The sequence below is a fragment of the Canis lupus genome, chromosome 33, assembly GCF_048164855.1.
Source record: "Canis lupus baileyi chromosome 33, mCanLup2.hap1, whole genome shotgun sequence".
Lineage (NCBI taxonomy): Eukaryota > Metazoa > Chordata > Mammalia > Carnivora > Canidae > Canis > Canis lupus.
In genome coordinates, this window is record NC_132870.1 from 19849579 (window position 1) to 19864723 (window position 15145).

Here is a 15145-nt window from a genome sequence, read left to right on the forward strand (position 1 = left end):
ACATGAGGAGTAACTAAATTTAAAAGCCAACTCACTAAGTAGTTGAGGCTGACTTTATGCTTGCAGAAGAGTCTATTGGATAAATCATTACTCCATAGTATAGAGTAATGGAACTATATTACAGAGGTACTTCATGAGATTATGAATTCCAAGAAATGTTAGCTTGTGTATTTCCAAAAAAACTGTAAGACTTTCCCTATTTGAGCTTGCATTTTCATTAAATTAAATAAAATATGTTCCTTCTAAGTTAAATTATTAACAGAGTATATAGTAATAAGGTTAATAGATGGCAGTGAAATGGCCCAAGCCCTCACCAAGGAGACATTTGTAGCCACTGCCTCCCAGTTCCAGGAGTACATCGTAAAGCATGTATCATAAAAGACAATATACTTCAACACAAACACATACACGTGCGCGCGCGCACACACACACACACACACACACAAGAGGCAAATTTCTGGGGACCACACGTTCACCTGAAATGGCCATCTATGATATGACCACACACACAAAGGTACTGTATGAGTATTATGGCAAACACTTGCCAAATATCAGATTTTGTAATTACCACTGCCAAATATTTGAGATGATAGCATAAACAGGACCAAAAACTCACACTCTTGTATTTTATTTTATTATACTCATAAAAAAAATTATGTGGTATTAGATATTCATTCATGTTGGATAGTACATATTTTCTTTTTAAGTAGGACATTTTCTGGTCAGATGATACATTTAGAAATACATCTTCAGGTGGTCTGGGATGAATTTTTCTGGCCCAGTTTTTATCTTCTCCTCCCATCCAGCTGGTATATGACTTTTAGAGCTTGGTCATGCTTCCAAACTGAGCAAACTCAGAGCAAAATCGAGTAAAAGCCTTTGAAACACAAGTACCACTGTGTGCAGAATTCTCCGTTGCCATGCTTACTGATGAATACAGGGGAGTGACAAACAATCTTGGCCAGATAATATAGTAATCTCCAATCTCTGAAAATGACATTGTTTCCCAATAGATGACTAACATTGCAAAATACCATCATCCATATGGACACATAGAGTAAAACTGGATTGAATGGTTTTTAAGGTGATATAGCAAGCCATGCTTTAAAAAGAACCATTGACAGCCAGTAGGTACAATTAGCAAATCTCTGACTAGTGTATCGCTTGCTGTTGTCCTTCTAACAACATACTTTATTTATATAAATGCTTTAGCCTTAAAGTAATTAGGTCCTCACGTTAGCTACATGCCTTCATAATAACCATGACATTTCTGTGCCAGTTACTGTTGCAAAATGCTAAACATTCATTATCTCTCTTTTGTATGAAAACACTGAGATGATAGAGCTTCTAATTGTGTGTTTATTAGATTTATTTAATGGAAAGAGTCCTACTATGAGACAACTTTTATGTTTAAGGCTAATTCTATTCCATACAATTTATTCTACCCCCACCATCTTTGTAAGCAAATATTTACTGAATATGTTATTCTAAATGCATTATCCATTTAAGGTTCACAGTTAACCCGTGAAATATTATTATTACCATCTTACAGATGAAGAAACCTGGGAGAAAAACGTTGTTTACCAGCTACTGCACATGGAATAAGAGACACATCTAAGACTTGTACCTCAACATTCTGGGTGTTCTTCACCGTTGTAATGTACTGCCTCTCTTAAAACCTTGGAAGAGCTCACTTCTTATGATTTTTATTGCAAAAAATCGTTGTGAGTAATGTTGTTGCAGAGTTTTGTCTTGTGAAAAGTACCATGCAAATGGTGGTGATTTATTCATCCATTCATCCTCAATTCATTGACTGTTTTGTTCTGCTAAGCAATGAAAGCATCAAAGTCCTTGAAATGTTGTATTGTTTCAAATGCTGGATTGACTTCTCCCTTCCTATCCAGGAACAAAGGGTCAATAACATTGATTAAGCCTATTCTTTTTTAAATTACTTTTTGCTAATCTAAAGGTAATTTTACATTTGCCAGCTCTCTTCTGACCATTTTATGTTTCCCATACAAATAATGAAAACAGATTGAGCCATCTGCCTCAGTTTCTCCAAACGTCCTAATAAAGGTTGGAAAAGCAATCTCCTTTATTAATATAAATACCCCAGAGAAAAAAATTACAACTTAAAGTCAACTGTATGTAATACTGTATGTAATTAAGTGGAGTTTATTCCAGGATTGCACAGATGGTTTAATATCATGACATACATCAGTGCAATTAATCAATTATTAAATTAAACAAAAAGAAAAATTCATGCTCATAGACAGTAGAAAGGCAGTTTTCAAACATATACCATTTATCCCTGCCCTACACAGCAGCCAAATATATCCTTTTAAAACAAAGCCTATTATAGCATTCCTTTGTTCAAAATTCTTCAGTGGTTTCTCACACTCTTTGAAAAAATTTCAAAGTTCTTACAGTGTCCTGAAAGGTTTTATATGATCTGGCCACAATCATCCCCCTAATTTCATCTCTTAGGCATTTTTCATCTTATTCTCTTCCATCTGCTTCTAAGAACCAATATACCTCCAGCTACCTCAGGGCCTTTATAATTGAAGTTTTTCTACTGAAAACACTTTTCATTATATTTTGCCTCCTCACTTCATTCAAATTTTGCTGGAGTAACACTCTTTAGAGAAACCTTCCTGTGGGAGATAGTTTTCTTTCTTTGTCCCTGTATCAAGATACTCCCTAATCTTGCCTTATTGTCTTTATGTCATGTATCCGTAGGAAACCATATATTTATGTATTATTTATCTGTTCTATTGGAACAATGCATAGCACATGCTAGATGTCCAATAAATGTAATTTAAACTCTATATGCCCCATGATGAATATAACTATGTATTCTTTTTTTTTTTTAAAGATTTATTTATTTATGATAGACACAGAGAGAGACAGAGGCGGAGGCAGAGACACAGGCAGAGGGAGAAGCAGGCTCCATGCAGGGAGCCCGATGCGGGATTCGATCCCGGGACTCCAGGATCGCGCCCTGGGCCAAAGGCAGGCATCAAACCGCTGAGCCACCCAGGGATCCCATAACTACGTATTCCTATTATCATCGAGAACAATTGACATAAATCAACAGCTTCCATCATATTTAAAGTAACATTTTATTTATATATAAAACACTACATAGTGTGCATGACTTTAATTTTGAAAAGGAAAAATATAAAAATACATACTTATAGATATACAAATTAGCATTTTATTCGGGACACGTAAAACTCCTCTGGACCCAGTAACTTCAAAAATCCACTTGAAAGAAGTGTTGAAATATTGTTGCTTAAATATGTTCAATGCTCAAAGATATAGTGACCGTGGCTAAATAAAGTAAAAATTTAAGATATATTCTTACAGTGCAAATATACAAATAATAATCACATTTTGAAGAGCAATCATATAAAAATCATTCACATCAACAGTGGATCTTCAGATATTTTTCATCCCACATAAGAAGCAATTTAGAAGTCAGTAAGGTTCCCAGGCTGATTTTTTTTTTTCAGTAGCTCAGTACTGTCATCAAGAATTCAAGTTTTTAAAATCTGTTATCCTTTGATCTGTCAGCTTCTCCTTGATTTGGGTCCTCAATGCCCCCAGTTTGTTGACATATCAAGTGAATCATTGTCTTTTGTTAGATCTTGTGGAAGAGCTAAAGAAACCTCTCCTTCAATCATGGACTATAATTGGGCAGACTTAGTTCCTCATGTACAGCTCTGAATGCATAATGTCACCCGGACAATGTTGCACATTTACTGGCTCAGATGAAGCAGGTTCCAGTGTCCAGATCAGCTTTCTCTCAGTCACATGGTAGAGAAGTAGATACGTGAACAAAAATGGAGTGCTGTAACTGAAAAGAAAGAGGTGAGAGATAGATGCTAGAGAGGCAACTGAAACTGTATCTCTCTTTATTGGCACATATTATAATCTGTGAAAGAAAAGACAGATAGACTGACGGAAAGAAAGAAATAAGTAAAATATGATAAAATATCTAATCAAGCATAGTAATGAGTCCTTATACACATTTTGACTTTTCATAATTTATATATTAAGAGAAAATACAAATTTTAATCTCATCTAAGTGATAAATATAAGCTTTATATCTTCTTAGATTAACAAACTCATTCTGGGTAAACAATAAAAAATCACATTTTCAAGTATACAGATCTGCTCTGTATGTTACACACTTAATTCAGCCTAGATATCTATGCAAATCTACAGAAATAATAAAGTAGAATATTGAAAGGAGCATCCATTTGGTTCACCAACATGGTACAAATTAATTAAATGCATTGAACCTACTTTCACAGCTGCACATGATAAAATTGATGCTTCTGCAAAGATTATAAGCTTGGTCCACTTGTCCCTAATCCACAAAGGACAGAAAGTCTGACTTTACAAAATTAATACAATGGACAAATGGTAGTATTTACAGTGCATTCACAGTGCAGCTACACGTTAAAAACCTCAGGAATTAAACATGCGGAGAACACCAGAAGTCCAAGCAGTATTCTACTTCTGTATTCTAGTATACTATACAGTTACGGGTTTCCTGTATATTTAATAACATTGGTTCCTGAACATATACATTGGGTTGAAACATATGCATAAATATGGCTCTTTTTATAACATTTGAATAGTTGCTTCTGGGGGTGGTTAGATTAATTATTTGTGTGATGTAATAGTTCTAAGTTCTTTCTGTCATTGAGAACTTGACTGTTGATATGAATAGTCATTACCTTCTCCACTTGTAAATTTGGATCAAATGAAGGAGTACTATTGCCAAAGTCAACTTTGATTCTAGCGAGCTCAACACATCTTGGGTTTTCTTACAACTGATGTAGAAAGAAAAAAAAGGTAAATATTAATTTTGCCCCTGTCCTCAGGAGTTTCTCCCTGTGAACTCAGATTCTCAACAGATTTCTCAAGGAACCTGTTACAGCAGCCCCTTAGATTTAGATTTGCTCTCAGAGCATATAACTCTCTCTAGGTCTTTCAAGTAACAGATAACTATATTCTGAATCTGTCTCTACCTCACACTTTAGCATTAGCAGGAAAAAAAATAAAGAGGGAATGCTTTGATTTATGAGGGCACCTAATGCAAAGGAATTTAGGTATCATTGAGGAGTGCTGTTTACTTGCTCAGTCTAATCAGATCATGAGGGTAGTGAGCCAGCCACAGTGCCTCTTCTTACCCTTACATGAAGGGCTTCTCTCAACTTAGTTGCATGAGGAATGAAACAAAAACAACAAACTTAAGGATTGGTCTATTATTTTGCAATGAGCTGATTTTCATCTTATGTTACAAAGGCATAAATATATAGAGAAAACTACAACTGTTACATCCATACTTTCCACATAATTTTAATGAATCTAGACAAGAAAAAGAATAAATAGGCCCTGTTAAGTTCTAGGAAATTACTTTAATATATAGAAATAAACATTTTCAGTAATATTCTAGTGAAAGGAGTTAATATAGTATACAATGTATCTTAGGCATAAAGTTAATCTCAGTGAACTAACTACATTTCTTTCCTCCATATTAGTTCAGGTTTTTTCCAATAGTTCCCATTATCTGTATGGAGTCATAAGGCAAAGAACGTCATTCAATTACACAATTAAGGATAGAAATGTGGGGGCACCTGGGTGGCTCAGTAGTTGAGCATCTGGGGATCAAGTCCCACATCAGACTCCTCACGGGGAGCTCCCTCTGCCTAGGTCTCTGCCTCTCTCTGTGTGTCTGTCATGAATAAATAAATAGAATCTTAAAAAAAAAGAATAGAGATGTGAAACGAATTGAAACAAACAATATTAATGGGTGCCTAATTTAAAGTAAGCAGTGTTTCTTAAAAAAGAGGACTCTGTGGATTGTAACAAGGAGCTTAAGATATGACGTTCCTTTCAAAGAATTGAATAGGTCACTGTGAGGAGAGAAGGCATGAAGGTATTCATAAATGAAACATACAAACAGTAATGTTTGTTAGTATTTGATTACATGCAAAATAACTGATTACATGCAAAATGACTGAAAGTCAAAGAGAATAATGTCAATGTGAGAAAAACTGGAAAGCTTTTCTCTCTTTTTTAAAAAAATATTTTATTTATTTATTCATGAGAGACACACAGAGAGAGAGGCAGAGACACAGGCAGAGGGAGAAGCAGGCTCCATGCAGGGAGCCCGACATGGGACTCGATCCCAGGTCTCCAGGATCACACCCCAGGCCGAAGGCAGCGCTAAATCTCTGAGCCACCTGGGCTGCCCTGGAAAGCTTTTCTTAATGAGGTAGAATTATTTAAGACTTATAGCTGTGATACAGACTATAAGGTTCCTGCCACTTTTTTTCCTTTACTCCTCAGTAGCATTACACAAATTCTCAGAGCATGTTACCACTCTAAATAAAAGAATACATTCCCCAGCCTCTGCTTCAGCAAGATGTGGTCATGCTAGTGACTAGGTTCTGGCCAATCAGATATAAGATGAAGTTGGAGCTTATATAACTTCCATGAAGGTTGCTTTATAAAGGCATAATATTTCTGGAAGACACTCCCTTGTTGCCTTTGGTTTTCTCCATCTTTGGGCCTGAAATCCAAAGGTGATGATACTGAGACTGTGTCGTCACTCTAGAAACAGAAAGTTAGAATCAAAGGAAGATTCTTTTGTATTAGAAAAAAAGCGAAGTCCCAACTTGTTTGTATTACTGTCATTTTTTAAAATATGCAGTCAAATCTAAACCAACTAATATGATAGATAGGGAAGGTAGGTGTCTCTGCCTGGGACACGAATAAGAGGTTTTCTTTGTATTGGCTGCCTTGGAGAACATATTAAAGAGACCATATCTGCTCTCAGAGATTTTACCCTAAAGAAGAGAAATATGCTGAGCAAAAATATTACTTCTTGTCTTGATATCTTTTCCTAAATTGATCTTGAAGGTGCAATAACTTATGTTGACTCGGATTCTTTTTTGAATGACAAGCTAGAGACCAGTTTCATATATGTCAGTTTTGCTCTAAAGCAGCGATCATGTGGTCTGAAAGAATTTTCATCATGATGTACTTTGTCCCAAGCATGTTCCAAAAAAAGTTAACAAATACCTTTGCATTGGATTTTACTTTAAAAGAGAGGCATGTAGAAAATAGAAACAGGGGCGCCTCAGTGGCTCAGCGGTTGAGCATCTGCCTTTGGCCCCGGGCGTGATCCTGGGATCCCGGGATCGAGTCCTACATCAGGGGCTCCCTGCGGGGAGCATGCTTCTCCCTCTGGCTCTCTCTCCTCTGTCTCTCATGAATAAATAAATAAAATATTTAAAAAAAAGAAAATAGAAACATTTAGGGAAAAAATTCACATATTCAAAGCATTTGACAATAGAAATGGCAAAATAATTTTTAGAAGATTAATAAGGCAAAAGCACATTTTAAAAACAATTAGAATAATCTTTTAGCCACTTAGGGGATTTTAACAAACAAGAAAATTTAGTAATTCTCAGGGTTAGCTTATTTTCTTTTTTATTTTTTTTATACTTTATACTTTATACTTTTATACTCACAAGGAGCCCAATATGGGACTCGATCCCCAGACTCTGGGGATCATGCCCTAGCTGAAGACAGACACTCAAATGTTGAGCCACCCAGGCTCCCCTATTTTATTTTTTTGAATTTGTTTCTTACAATACATGTTGCTTAAATGTTTAAGAACCAGAATTACCAAACTATATATGTGAAATATTTTCCAGTATCTTCACAGTAACGCTTAAGTTCAAATACTATGCATAGATAGCTTCAGCAATTGCCAAAAATGTTTTCCTGCTTTGTTTTTTTCCTGCTTTGTTTTGCCTTCATTCCGTAACACATTTATATTATGCATATATATCAGAAGTATGTGTTTGCAAAATCTTTTGTGACAAAAAGGAATAAAATATAATTGTACATACTCCACAAATGGCAGAAAACAAAGTTCAAAGGCACCGATAAAACCAGAAAAGCAATTTGATAAATTGCCAAAATGGTTTGTCTCCCTTGAGTTTTACAAATTCCTTTCTGCAAATCTGGAAAGATAAAGTACAGGGAGTTTTCAAGGATCATCTTAAAATCCTTTCCAAATGTCATTTGCTTTCTTGTCTAGAATAAAGCTTCAGTTCAAATTAACATAGCCCCCTTGCTTAGGTTTAATTTGGATACCTTCATTCTTAAGGAGCCAGATATTTTATACAAACAGTTAAGAGTCTTGTTTGGCAAGCAGTTGGCAGAGGGGATCCCTTTCCCTAGAGTTTTGAGTGTGGGGGTCTATCAATGTCAAATCTAATTGTTCTCAGTGTTTTCCATGATTGATGGAGTTGAAGCCAACAAGTCCATAACATATCTCATCATTATAGCTTTCTCACTGTGGGGCTGATTGGTGCACCTGCCCATGTCTGACCAAGGGCCAGTCAGATTTTTTTCTCTCTCTCTCTTCTGCTCTTACAGAGTAAGCTCCTTCCTACCCTGAACATGGATTTACCTATCATTTAAATGAAACATGGATTCATGACTAAATTCATCAATGAATCAATATAACTAATTTTAAACACAATATAGGCAAAAGAAAAACTGATCTTTGTATATGAACTGTAAGATAGACATAGACTAAAGCTGTAAAATGGGTGTATGATTTAACAATAAGATGGGAATAACTGCAAACTAGCCATAAACTGTAAGACAGGCATTGACTTAGATGCAACAGCCCATCGTGGAGAGGCAGTTAAAGAAAACACACAGAAAAATTACAGCTCCAGTAGCTGCAGAATCCAAGGGCCATCCATTTACAGTCTTAGAAGTTCATGAAGATGATTTTTGCAATATCTTTTTTTGATACTGATAAGCTCGTTCTGTGTTCCTGGTGCTAAGCTAGTTCAGATATGGCAACCCCTTTGCAAGGGAACTATTATGAGAGGAATTCACTGATGTGAGTTAGTGGGCATAGGTACAGAGATCATTTTCTCTTAGTAGAGAAATAATTGCCTATCAGAACAACATCTTAGAATGCTCATATGAGTCATAGTATGGTAAGTGCAAACACACTTACCGTGTGCACGTGTCTGTATGGGTGTATAGTGTGTCGAAAACAACAAAATTAACATTCCATCTTAAGACTTGGCAGCACATAATTAATGATTTCATAAACCTGATTTATTAGTCTCAAATGTCTATAAGTATCATGTTTACTATAAGTATAAAATACAACAATTTAGTAGACAACATGAAATCATTTTTAGCATAAAAATTCACAATGAAAAAAACAAAATTCAGGATGAAGGAGTCTTATACATTTTTTTTGGCTTACAATCTTTATTTCAACATCAACAATTAATCAACAGAACTTATCATGGTCAATTGGCTTGCCATCCCAATGGCCATTATATAGGATGGCAGTATGTTTCCTCTTAGAGACTGTGCCAGTTTCACTGTGGAACAGATGGCAAGTCAACTGGGTTTACGTGGGTAGTCTAGATAATGCCATATTAAGTGACATCTTCCAGCAGGAATCAGTTTCATTGGACACTGGTGCCACTTTGACACATCACAAGGCTATCTGCTGCTTTCCATCAGACCTGTTGCCACTGTCACATGAAAATTGAGAATCTTGGGCCGTCATTGAGATATTTAAAACGTGCATTCCTGGAGATCTATTACAAAAACACCCAGCGTCCAGGTGAATTTCTGCCCTTTAACTGTTGAGAAAGAGAAGGGTGTGGTTCTAGTCCACATTCAGAAAGAACTACTGGTTTAACGGATTAGAATGCACCTTCTCTGTCATATCAAACACACAATCCACAACTTTTTGTCTGGCTGAAAAAAAAAACAATGATATTCTATTCCCTTTATGCCCTGCAATATAGTTGCCTAGAATAATTGAAAAACAGCACTTTCACAGGAAATTAATAAAAATACTAATAATGTATAAAATCCTTCCTCATTATTATATTCTTATTAAATGAAAATATCTGACACCCTATTTAGTCTAAACCCAGGTTAAAGCTGGCATGAATTTGTACATCCTTAGCATGAGCTTGGAGCAGAAATAATTTCCTCTCCTACTTTCCTGGAGCTCTGACTTCTATTTGACTTTAGCTCAGCACTTCCATTTTTATACCAGAACATGAACCCTCACTGGTGTTCAATTCCTCTGAATTGAAATAATGTCTCAGCTAACGAGCAGCTTCCAGTAGGGATCATGTAACTGGCATAGCTACGGCAGAAACAACATTGTGCTCTGCCAACGTTCCTATTTCATCTGCCCTGGGTAGCTTTATTGTTGTGCATGTTTATGAGCATGAATCTTCTTGTCTAAAGATTACAATACAAAGGAAACAGATCTCTGCCTCTGAAATGACTAAAGCTTTAGAGTGTGGTGCCTTTGATAGCAAGAATTGTAGTTGGGCAATTTACATCTTAGAGCAATACTACCCACCTTTTTGCCAGATTGTAATCAGTTTTAAGACAGTCTCTATTTCACCAGCTGAAAGAAATATGTAGATTGCCTTTCAACAGCATCTTTTAAAATTAGTTTAATGCCTATTTTATTATTTTTGAAGAAAATAAGCAAGAATTTCCCTGTTTTCTATGCTTAATCTTTTTGATATATTATTAAGAAATTATTTTGAATTGGGGCTTATTATCTTCAGTCCAGCATGCTTAAGTTTGTATTGCAAATAGTCAACATTTTTTTTTTTAAAGATCGAAGCATTCTCTGTTGACATCTTTGTGGGTTTAGCTTTAAAATCCATCTCACATACACCTGCTTCCCATGAGGAGCAGCCAAAATATTTTGTTCAAAGCTCAGTTCTATAGAGCATTACCTAGTGGCTAGGGCAGATGACAAAAAGTGAAGATAAAGCAAAATTTCAGTGGATCTGTATTTAACCGAGGATTACTTTGTGAATCCAGGCAACATGTGCCATGTATTTGCTGTTTGGTAATATCCCACTCAAATTTTCCTGTCTGCATGCACAGGGCAGAGAAGGTATGCACCCCTGAAAGAAAGATGATCGTTTTGTTTTATGAGTTAACTCAAACACCTCCACCTTATCCTCTATTCTTAATCAAGATTTATTTCTTTGCTTTTTTTTTCCCCCAAAGGGAAGTTAAGAATACTACTCAAGGCAGACGGGTGCAGACACTATATCAGGTGCCCTGTCTATATGGCCTTATTTCATTCCCACAACAACCATTTGAAGTAGGCATTATCGACGCAGTTTTATAGTTCAGAGAACAGAGGCTGAGGGAGTTCATTTAACTCTTCAAGACTCACAATTTACAAGTGAGAGCAAAGAGTCAAGATTTGAACCCAGGTCCACATGACTTCAGAACCCATGCTTTTTCCCACTATCACTGATGGCAAAACAGTTTTTCATCTCTTTATGCCAATTCCAATTGATTGGCAGTCTCTCTGGAAATTTTGTCCTTAGAAAGATTCTGAAGTCAAGACTGGTGTCTGTTCGTCTTACCTGAGAAAGGTGGGGACGGAGGAGCTTTGTCAGAATGCTGCGTACTTGATATGAAAACATGTCTCCCAGTATCAGGCCTGTTTTCTGATCTACAAGTTGGAAAACAGGCTTTTGTGTGTTTTCATGTTGGCACTCAGAGTTGAAGTGACATCAGGCGGGGCCCTGCTATGATGCTTCCTTTGGAAACAGAAATCTGTTGCAATGAGATTGATAGTTAAGGAACAGTTTAAGCATGATGCACATTTCACTTTTGCTTATGTGCAATTTCATAAGTGAGGAAAAACTACATGACAATAGAAAAACTGCCCCGTTCTGAACCAAGATGCAAAGGAATGTACAAAATGCACACATGCGCACTCCTCAGATATCTACCGGTTATCTCAGCTGAGCTGCGAGCCGCACCATTACATAGCTGGCATTACAACTCTGGCAGATTTCAGATCATTCTCGCTTCGCCACTTCACTGACTCTCAGGCCATAATTCTGAGGCCCCCTCCCAAGTAAACATCAGATCTCTCTGTCAAGGTAAAGTTTCATATTGAATTATTTATCTATTTTCCCAACCACTTAGAAAGTATAGAACTATGCTACCATTTGTATGAGCTTCCTATCTTTTTCTAATTTGTCATTGAAGTGTTTACGTGTTTGTGCCTCTAACCCCATTTTTCCCCATAAATCTGTGATCTTAACTGTATATAAGAGATTGGTTAAACCACTCTATGGTATTGCTGCCTTGGGATCTGTTTTGTGTGGTCAAGTGGCCCGCAGGGGGCTTTAACTGACCCTAGCCCCTCATGCAAGCTCAAGCCCTAAATAAAAGCCCACACATACATGAAAGTAAGTTTTTGATATAACTTCCCCAACTGCCCCTGTGATAAGCACTCTCCCCAGCCCTTCCAGGGCTTCCCCTTGTGCACCCCATAGATTAAGATCCCTGAAAAATTTACTAAAACCCCACTCCTTTTGATTTGAATTGACCAAACTGGCCTTAGCCCAGAACCCCAAAGCCCCCTGCCCGCAACCCTAGTAAAGGCATGTGCTCCAGATTCGGCTACTTTCCCTGCCTACACCCTGCCTTGACTTCCCCAAGCAGCCTCTCAAGGTGTGCTATGAAACCTCCTCTAATCAATTTCTCAATTTTGATTCCTCTGTGCTCTTTTGTTAAACCACAGCTCACCCTCAGATACTCTGAGCTCTACTTAACAATGCTATTTTAACAAAGTCGCAACAGAGTGAATTTGTATAGTGATTTTTAGGAACATGTATGTCTCATTTTAGCAGCACTTACTGTACCTGAAATACTCAGATTAGACTTTGATAAACAGGCATTAAAAAAACACACCTGGGAAGAATCTAATTGATTCAGTGGCAAACCAAAGGTAGGGAAGCAGGAACAGACTCCCCTGCAGATGGGCAATGCAGGGATGCAAATCACTCTACTTTTTCTTATCACTGTGCTCCAAGGATCCTAAATGATGCTAGTGGTAAATTACTCCTCTGTGAAAAAAACTTTTGATGGTCTAAATTCTAAACAATCGCTGCAGTTACTGTTGAATTCCATTAACTTACAAAGAAGTTTAACATTAGCACATTTTTATGGCATGAACTTTAATGAATATTGTTTTTTTTTTGAATATTGTTTTTTATATTAAAGTGATTTCAGGCAACTCCCAATATGCAATTGGCCCTGACCTATGTGAGCTCAACTATATGGATTGATAACAAGAATAAATTCCTAGCAATGCAGAATTTTTCAAGCTCACTTTTGGGGTAGTTCATTTCTCTAATGCCTGTGAAAATCCCTGTGTCTAATAAATTAGATTAGGAATAAACATATTCTTGTGTTTAATTTGTTAGAAATAAATGAATAGAACACAGTGATTATAAAGACCAAAAATTAAAAAAAAAAAAACAAATAAACAGAACTTGAGTTCCTTCAATTCTGTAAGTCTATGTGAGCATTGTGTGTGTGTATGTGTGTGTGTGTGTGGTGTGGGTGTTTGAAATGTAAAACTGAAACAAAGGGCAAACCATAATACACAATACTTTGGATTGGCATGTTAAGCAAATAATGATACCCACCCACCCAAAGGTGTCCCTGAATCTGTGAACCTGTTACCTTACTCAGCAGAAAGAAATTACAGAGGTGATAAACTTAAGGATACTGGGATGGTGAGATCATAGTGGATTATTAGGGTGGGCTCAATGTGATCACAACGTCAGTATAAATGAAAGAGGGAGGCAGGAGAGTGAAGAGATGAAACAAGGAAGGAGAGGTTGGAATGATATGATTGTTGGATTGAAGAAGGAAGAGGGGCAATCTTTAGAAACAGGGAAGGAAAGAGAGTGGCCCCTCTTGAGCCTCCAGAAAAAACAGTCCCTGCCTGTGGCTTGATTTTAATATCTTGAGACCCATGTCATACCTCTGACCTCCAGGATTGTAAGGTGATAAATTTGTGTTGTCTTAACTCATTGAGTTTGTGGTACCATGTTACAGTAGCTACGGGAAACTAATACAATTATTGAAGTGCGATTTTAGTGCACAAGTGAAATTTTTTTTAGATGTATTTATTTATTTGAAAGAGAGAGAGCAGGGGCAGGGGAGTGTAGAGGGAGAGGCAGAGAGAGAATCTCCAGCAGACTTCCTCACTCAGTGCAGAGTCCGGTGTGGAGCTTGATCACATGCTGCTGAGATAATGACCTGAGCCAAAACCAAGAGTCAGACACACAACTGATGGAGCCACCCAGGTGCCCCATGTGAAATACTTTAATAGATTTTAGTAGCTTTAAAATTGAAAGCAATTCTCTGTTTAAATTGTTTTATTAATAAAGAGAATCAATAAAATTGATTGTGATTATTGTTACTTATTACATAATTATTACTCAAATAATCTTGTCACAGAGAAGAGAGGAATGTTAAAAAAAAAAAAAAGATGTCAAGTATGCCAGGTACGTCACAGCGCTAATGCTACAGTTCACGAATTCTGTTGGCTCTTCCCCACTCTATCATCTTTATATGATATCTGGTCTGATTTAATTTTCAACCTTTATAACTCTAACTGACTGGTTAAACAGTTGTTTAAAAATTTGTATCAATATGTTTATACTGCAGAAGAAAGGGAAAAAGATCAATTGCTTCCATGACATGAACAATCACTGTAATTTCTTTGAGGGCAGGGACCACACTGCATTCATCTTCTTCCCACCATCTAACTCAGTGTCTGGCATACAATAGAACAATCAAGATTTGACTAATAAATGAATGATAAAAAGAGGAGGTCCCTACTCTCCAGGTATTTCCTCTATAATTCCCATTTCTCTATTAATATTCTTCTTCAAAACCATAAGTTAACCAAAATTTTACTAGACACTCTCCACCCAGAACCAAATTCCTTCTTCCCAAAGTTATCATGGCCCATTTGTACCACTGTGAAGCTCTTGTCACGGCCTGCCACCTATTAAATCTAATTATATACGATTTGATTTCCTCTGCTGAGTTATAAGCTCTTAATGGTTAAGGGCATACAGTTTATTCATAACTGCGCTCACCAGAGAACGTACAGAATAATTTTCATATGTTACATGATCATAAATCGTTGTTCAATTTAAGTTGAAAGTACCATCTCATCATTACCTATTTCACTCCTATCAATTCA

The 15145-nt window shown here is 36.6% G+C and overlaps 1 long non-coding RNA gene across 3 annotated transcripts in view; it reads right to left on the reverse strand.

Moving 5' to 3' along the window:
- Nucleotides 1-3158: 3158 nt before the first annotated feature.
- LOC140623588 (uncharacterized) overlaps nucleotides 3159-15145 on the reverse strand; it is an 84366-nt gene continuing 72379 nt past the window's right edge. For 2 of the 3 annotated variants that reach the window (XR_012023151.1, XR_012023148.1), the window contains 3 exons: nucleotides 11490-11682; nucleotides 4749-4844; nucleotides 3159-3859 (listed from right to left, as the gene is read on the reverse strand). This is a non-coding gene — a long non-coding RNA (uncharacterized lncRNA). Of the gene's footprint in view, nucleotides 3860-4748; nucleotides 4845-9335; nucleotides 9714-11489; nucleotides 11683-15145 lie in introns of those variants that run through there. The other variant, XR_012023150.1, reaches the window with a different exon arrangement.